This window comes from Meriones unguiculatus, chromosome 3 (assembly GCF_030254825.1).
Source record: "Meriones unguiculatus strain TT.TT164.6M chromosome 3, Bangor_MerUng_6.1, whole genome shotgun sequence".
In the NCBI taxonomy this organism is placed as follows: Eukaryota; Metazoa; Chordata; class Mammalia; order Rodentia; family Muridae; genus Meriones; species Meriones unguiculatus.
In genome coordinates this window covers 21,514-27,902 of record NC_083351.1, presented here as the reverse complement: position 1 = coordinate 27,902, position 6,389 = coordinate 21,514, and positions in this window count along the sequence as shown.

Genomic DNA, 6,389 nt, shown 5'->3' with positions numbered 1-6,389 from the left:
CCCCAGCCCCGCTTTTCCCCGCCCCACAGCTGCTCCGGCACACACTCGTTCACTGCAGGACTTGGAAGACTCGCCGCCGCCGCCGCCGCCGCCGCCGCCGCCGCCGCCGCCCCCCCCCCTCCCCGCCCCTGCCCCCGCCGCCGCCGCCGCCGCCGCCGCCGTCGCCACCGCCGCCGCCGCCTCTGCTGCCGCCACAACTTGGCCCATTTAAACCGCCCTGGCGCGGCAGGCGGGCGCGGGCTCTGGTGGGGGGTGCGTGAAGGCCGACTGGACTCAGGTGGCATGAAGATTGCGGGACAGGGCTGCAGCCCCTGGTTTCCCCCTAGTGAGTAGAATAAAATAAGTCCCTGGGGTGTAGGTGCTGAGTGCAAGACCCCAACTGTGAGCCTAAAGGAAAGTGGGATAGTGTGCAAGATAGGTGAGTGGGCTTCTGCCGAAATGGAGCTGGGATGTTCCCATTTACCCTTGAGTATGAGCCTGCTCCCCTCAGAGTGCCTTTATGCTTTTCTGGGGGCAGGGGGCTGGGTTGTGGATTGTGAAGGATTTTCATTCTGTCTATAAGTAAGAACAGCAGTTCTCTGTAAGTTTTCACTCACTACCCACTTCTCACCAAGTTGGTACACTTGATCACATATTGCAGATTTTTTATTTTCATTTTGCAGATGAGAACCTAAGATAAGTTAAGCAGTCTTCGGATGACACACAGCTGTTTAGACTATGATGCCTACCTCCAGGGCACAGCCATGGAATGGAACAAGGAGGCCTTTATAGAATCAGGGTGGGAATAGGGGATTTGGCAGCTGACTCAACAAATGTCCACACCAACACATTTTTATTCCCAAGATCCCCAAATCTATGTTCACCTTGATAACTTGGAGGGTGCAGATAAGCTGTGTGACTAGTCCCTGATCTCCTCTTCTGCATGTTTGTATGCACTCAAGATGAGCAGGGTTATTAGCTTGTGAGAGGCATATCTGTTGGTGTGTCGTGTTGGGCCCCTGTTTTCCTTGGCTTCTGAAATGTACCTGTCATACTCTGACTTTGTCCAGGGTGAGCTAAGCTGGGTCACAAGTTTATATGTACAAATACAGATAAGCTTCAAGATAGGTCCTGGGAGTGAGGAAATGGTGCCGTCTTTTCCACCTCCCCTAGTGACCCAGCACCTACTAGTATGAAGCTGGTTACTGGGGCAATTCTACTTTCCCCACTAACCATGGCCTGCTCATCTATCAGCCGTTCCCAAGTTGACAGAGTGAAATCTGTTCACATGAAGAATATGCTAGGAGTCTGGACAGCCCTTGTACACCTTCTAATAATGTTGTTTTTCATATGCGGTCTGTTGGTGCCTCAGGGGATAAATGGAAGTGGGTGACCACTCCTTTCTTCACCAACTTTGGCTCCATTACCTTGCCTGGATCCTGGACACTAACATGTTCTTGAAATGAAGTGTGACAGACAATAAGCCTTTCTCTTCTCTGTCTCCTTGGCCTGTGTGTTTTCTAATGTACGATGCTGCTTCAATATCTAATATATTATAATATAATATATTATATCTATAATATATTATAGCTTATAGGTGCTGCCTGTGATCCTTTGCTTTGAAGAGAACATCACATTAATGAGTAGGTGTGGCACACATGGAGAGACTGTCAGAGCTCCTGGCTAAGGCCAAGTGTTAGACCTCATGTGTTCATTTCTGAACATAACCCTCAATCAAGATCTTCTGTAGATTTAGAAAGCATAGGCTTAGATCTGAGAAGGCTACTGCTTGCAAGGCACTGTGTATGTGTGTGTGCCCAAAACACTCAGTCTAACCTCATGCCAATCTTGTCACAGCTAGTACTTTTCTTTTCCTGAAAAGAAAGACCCTGGCTTAGGTCCAAGGCTGGAAGACTCTTCCCTTTGTTCACTGTACTGTTCCAGGGCTTGACAAGGAAATCCCTTTCAACATACTCCTTTTCCTTGGATGAAGATACTGTCCATGGACTAGGCTTCCTCTTTGAGGACATTGTACTTTCTACCCTTGAATCCTAGGCTGGACCACCTGGGCCACTCCCTCCTCTGTCGTCCTTAGAATGGAGCAGAGGCTCGAGGGAAATAGTTTTGGAACTAGAATCATCCAGGCAACCTACACCTAAACTACAGCACCTCCTCCACCCTGGTGGCCCCACCCACTAGCTTTGGCATGGCCTGGTCGCTGCTCCCGGGCCCCCTGTTTGGGGGCCCTCTGCTTCAGGCTGAGGCTGGAGTGCCACTGCAGGAGGGGGAGGAGAGTCATAAATAACCCTGGTGGCTGTGACCTGAGATATGTAGGAGGGGCTTGGTCTGGTCACAGACCCCTCTGTCCCAAAAAGGCTTGCCTGTCAATTTAAGATTGCCTCTCTCTTATAGTCTCTTCACTCATAACCATCAATTATCTGTTTACTAAGCACAGATGTGGTAGAGTTCCTTGGAAGAGAGAAGTGGAGGTTCAGCTGTAAAAAGAGAAATGTCTGAGACCACAGATGTGATCAGGTACTGTGAATAAAGTCTTGGTCCATCATTCAGGCTGCCTGCCTGCTTATGGTAATGGGCTGCATGCTATGCAGGCCTTGACCCTCCCAGAGTATAGAGACAGACAAGTTCAGAGTTATAGGTTCACAGATGTAGGCCTAGTCTTCAGTCTTCAGAGCCATGAGGAAGCACACGTTTACAGACATGTTTAACCACCAGCAAATAGATACATGCTCAAAGCATGCAATAAATGCAGGTCTCAACCTGCATCCATATTGCTGCTTCTAAAGTCCCTGAACTTGAATGTGCATGATGGTACACAACGCATGGCGTCCCCCAAATGTCCACACAAAGCACAAGCAGCACAGACAGACCACAGGTAAACCAACGCCTATGCATGAAATGCCAGACTTACAGTCACTAGTACCAAAGAAACTCTGTTTCACATGTTTTTCTGCCAAGACAACATGTTTGGTCCAAGTGTCTAGTGCTGTTGGACTTCCTAGGAATGGGTTAACCTGCAAGGTTAGAGGTTAGTGGTAAATTAGCTGGGGCTCCCTCAGATATTTTTGCAAATGGTCAGGCCTCCAGGAATATGTTTGCTTCTGGTCCTGGTCAAGAGACAGAGGTGCTGCTCTGCGGAGACATGCTTGTCCTGGGGCTTGCTCTGAGCTGACTACAGGCCATGGTATGTTGTTCAGGAGAAAGGAGGATGTTCCTGAGGCTGGTCTGTCTACTGACCTTAACGTTTTTTTCACCTAAAGAAATGGAGATGAGCCTGAGCTCAGATTGTTACCACTCCTGTGGGTGTGTGGGAAACATTGCCTAGATGCACTGTAGCAGGTGTCTACAGGGGAATGCAGCTCCAAACTGTTGTTATCTGTGCATTGACATTCACTGATTATGTTCATGTATGCTAGCACATTCGTTCATTGACCCCAACACAATTCCTTGATCCTGATCTAGTCTCATCGTTGGGGAGATTCTGTCATCACTTGTTCTGCATGCTCAGCCCTTTCCCTTAAACAGGACAGAAAGATACCTGTTTCTGGCTAGCATAGGGATGGTGTAGTCCCTGCTTTATGGCAGCTTTCCCAGTGTTGTGTTAGCCCCGTTGCCTACCTATTCCCATCTTCTGCCATTGTCCTGGTGGGATTTTACATACCTTCTTGTCTTCAAAATATTATTGAGTTTGGTTACAGCTACTCTCTTCATCAAAAAGACATACCTGGAAGAAAATTTTGGCATAGTCAGGGTTGACATTCTTGCCATTACAAGACACTACCTTGATTGGTAGTTCAGGAGTGTGGTGTATGGGGTATGTGTGGTGCTCTTATCTGAGGGTCCTGACAAGGTGGCACATAGGCATGCAAGAACATGGCTGGGGAAAAACCAGATTGACCTAAGATCCTGTATCCCAAGTTCTAGGTGCTCAACTGAAGTCTCTTGATTCTGACAAAGTTTCATCTACCATGGGCTTCCCTGTGTGCAGTAAGTTTGTATGGTAATTTTGCTTTCTGGGACTCTAGAAAGCAAAACTCAGGATGGGGGAAAGCCAATGGAACGTCAATACATATAAAATCCAACTAGAGTTTCCTGATAACAACATTGGCTGAATAATATTCACTGAGCAGGAAGAAGCTGTTGGCCACCCATAGGAAGGTAGTACCAGCTCAAGAGAGCCTGAGATAATGATCAAGGTGTAATATCCCAAAGGCATCTTTCAGAATAACTAAGATCCCTCTGTGTGTCACATGTCCTTTAGAACAGCAGTGTGTGGGAAAGCATGTGACAGAATAGTAATGGAGTCAGGATATGTAACATTGTCATGACATAGAGCATACTACCTTATATATAATAGCTGCCATTATGGTAGGATCATCTAGGGCTACTGGTAGGCTCTCATTAGCAGTGGGACTCATTCCCTGGTGGGTGCTTCTGGAATGCACTGATGTTTTGCTATTCTGTGAGGGATACCTGGTGTCAGGATCAAGTTACTCAAGTTCATCTTTTTTTTCTGTGTTGTGCCAAGGGGTCAAAATAGAAAATCCCTTTGTACTGTTGGATAAGAATGAAAAGAAAGCCTGTGCTATGTAACTCTGAAGCCATGCATTGCAACCTTTGTTGTAGCCTCAGAAATGAGTGTGTGGAGGCCCTGTACAAAACGAACACAGAAGCCTATGATCTGGTTTCCACCAGTTTACTATGGGAGGAAAGGCATATATATTCACAGCACATACTCAGATATCTGCACATACATGGGTTCTAAATTAAGACTATTGCCTTTGGGTTTCCAGCCGGGGGCTCAGCATGGCTTCTTTCTTTGGGAGCAAGGTTTCCCTGGTGCCTTTGGCTAGTGGGAGCCCAGTAGCCCAGTCTGGAGTTACGTATGTCCCTTTTATTCTGATCACCATTAGCCCCTTACAATGCAGGGGGACTCCAGAGCAGACTCTACTCTCCACCCAAGCTCCTGCTGCAGCACCGAGGTTAAGACTAATAAAACATTCACCTCGAAGGAGACAGCTTTATCTTGATGATCAGAAGTTTGCCAGCTCAATTTATGATGGAACATAAGATCTCAAAATTTAAATTTACGCACCCTTGTATAACAAGAGGTCAAGGATATTGAAAGTGGACGTGATATGATCACTGAAGGCTCCCTCTGTAATGCTGCACAGAAATCTTTACTTCCTGACTCCTGCTCCAATGGAGTGATGGCTCAGCAGGGAGAAGTAAGAAGGGCAGGCGAGAGTCTGTTGGGAGGATATACACAGAAAAGGATAAACAGAAAGAGAGCTGTGATTGTGATAGGCAGAGCTGCCCTAGATCATTCCTGTTTAGGAATATAACTATCATGTTGAAGATAAAGAAGTGGTCTGACACTCTGGGATAAGAAGCCCATTCTTCTTGTCTCTTACCTCCCCACTATAGGTAACTCTGACTTAGAGATTAAGTTTGAACATGATTCAGAACCTCAGGCTCCATCTTCAAAAGGGGTTGTTGTGGGTTCAGGTTAGCTCCCTAGCCTTTAATGCTCTCCACCACTGGGGGAGGATTGTAGAGAAATGGCTTTGTCATGGCCTGAAGCTTAGCCACCTGGGGGCTGTGTCTTTGAGCCTAAGGCAGACTCTGACTTCAGGATTTATACAAATAAGTGGAATAAAGAGTTCTGGAAGCCCTAATCTGATTACAGTCATTCATTTTATGGTCGTTAATAATTTGTACAATAAAGAATTGAGGCTGCTCCAGTGAGGGGGAGGTTGTGGCTCAGCCATCCCTTGGCGCCAGCAGTGGGAGCTGGAAACATAAATTATTAGTTTCTTATCACTTGGACTGCCATAGCTCATACTGCCATGGTCTGATGGGGTTGAGAGGGGTCCTACTCAGAGTCTTCTCTGAGTGGCTGCTTGTCTTGGAATCTCTGGGTGGGACCCTTTGTCACTCCAGCCAACATCCTAGTACCTCAGGCTGTGACCCCAGAGTTGAAAGCTGTGTCTACTATGCGGGTAGGGCTTTGTTTCTTTCTCCCTAGGCCTCTGACATTTGCTAAGTGAAAACAAACCCTCCATTTGTAAAGCCCAAGGCCCAGGCACACACCCACTATGTGCTCATTATAGAAGCTAACAGACCAGTCCCCTTTCAAGTTGTCCAGCTCTATGGCTTCACACTGGGTGGGACTCAGAGCACCTATACTTGAATTTCCATCTCTGCAGGGAATGTCTATCTGTCTTTCTGGACCGGCTCCTGATCTGGGGTTATTGAGCAAAGAGTGCTCACCTGGGAGTGCTGCTATTTGGAGGCCTTGGTTCCCCATGAAGAGCAGGTTCAAGCAGAGCAGCAGGAGCTTTCTGTGGTTCTGGTAACTTAAGAGTTCTGTCCTAGGCTTTTTTTGTTTG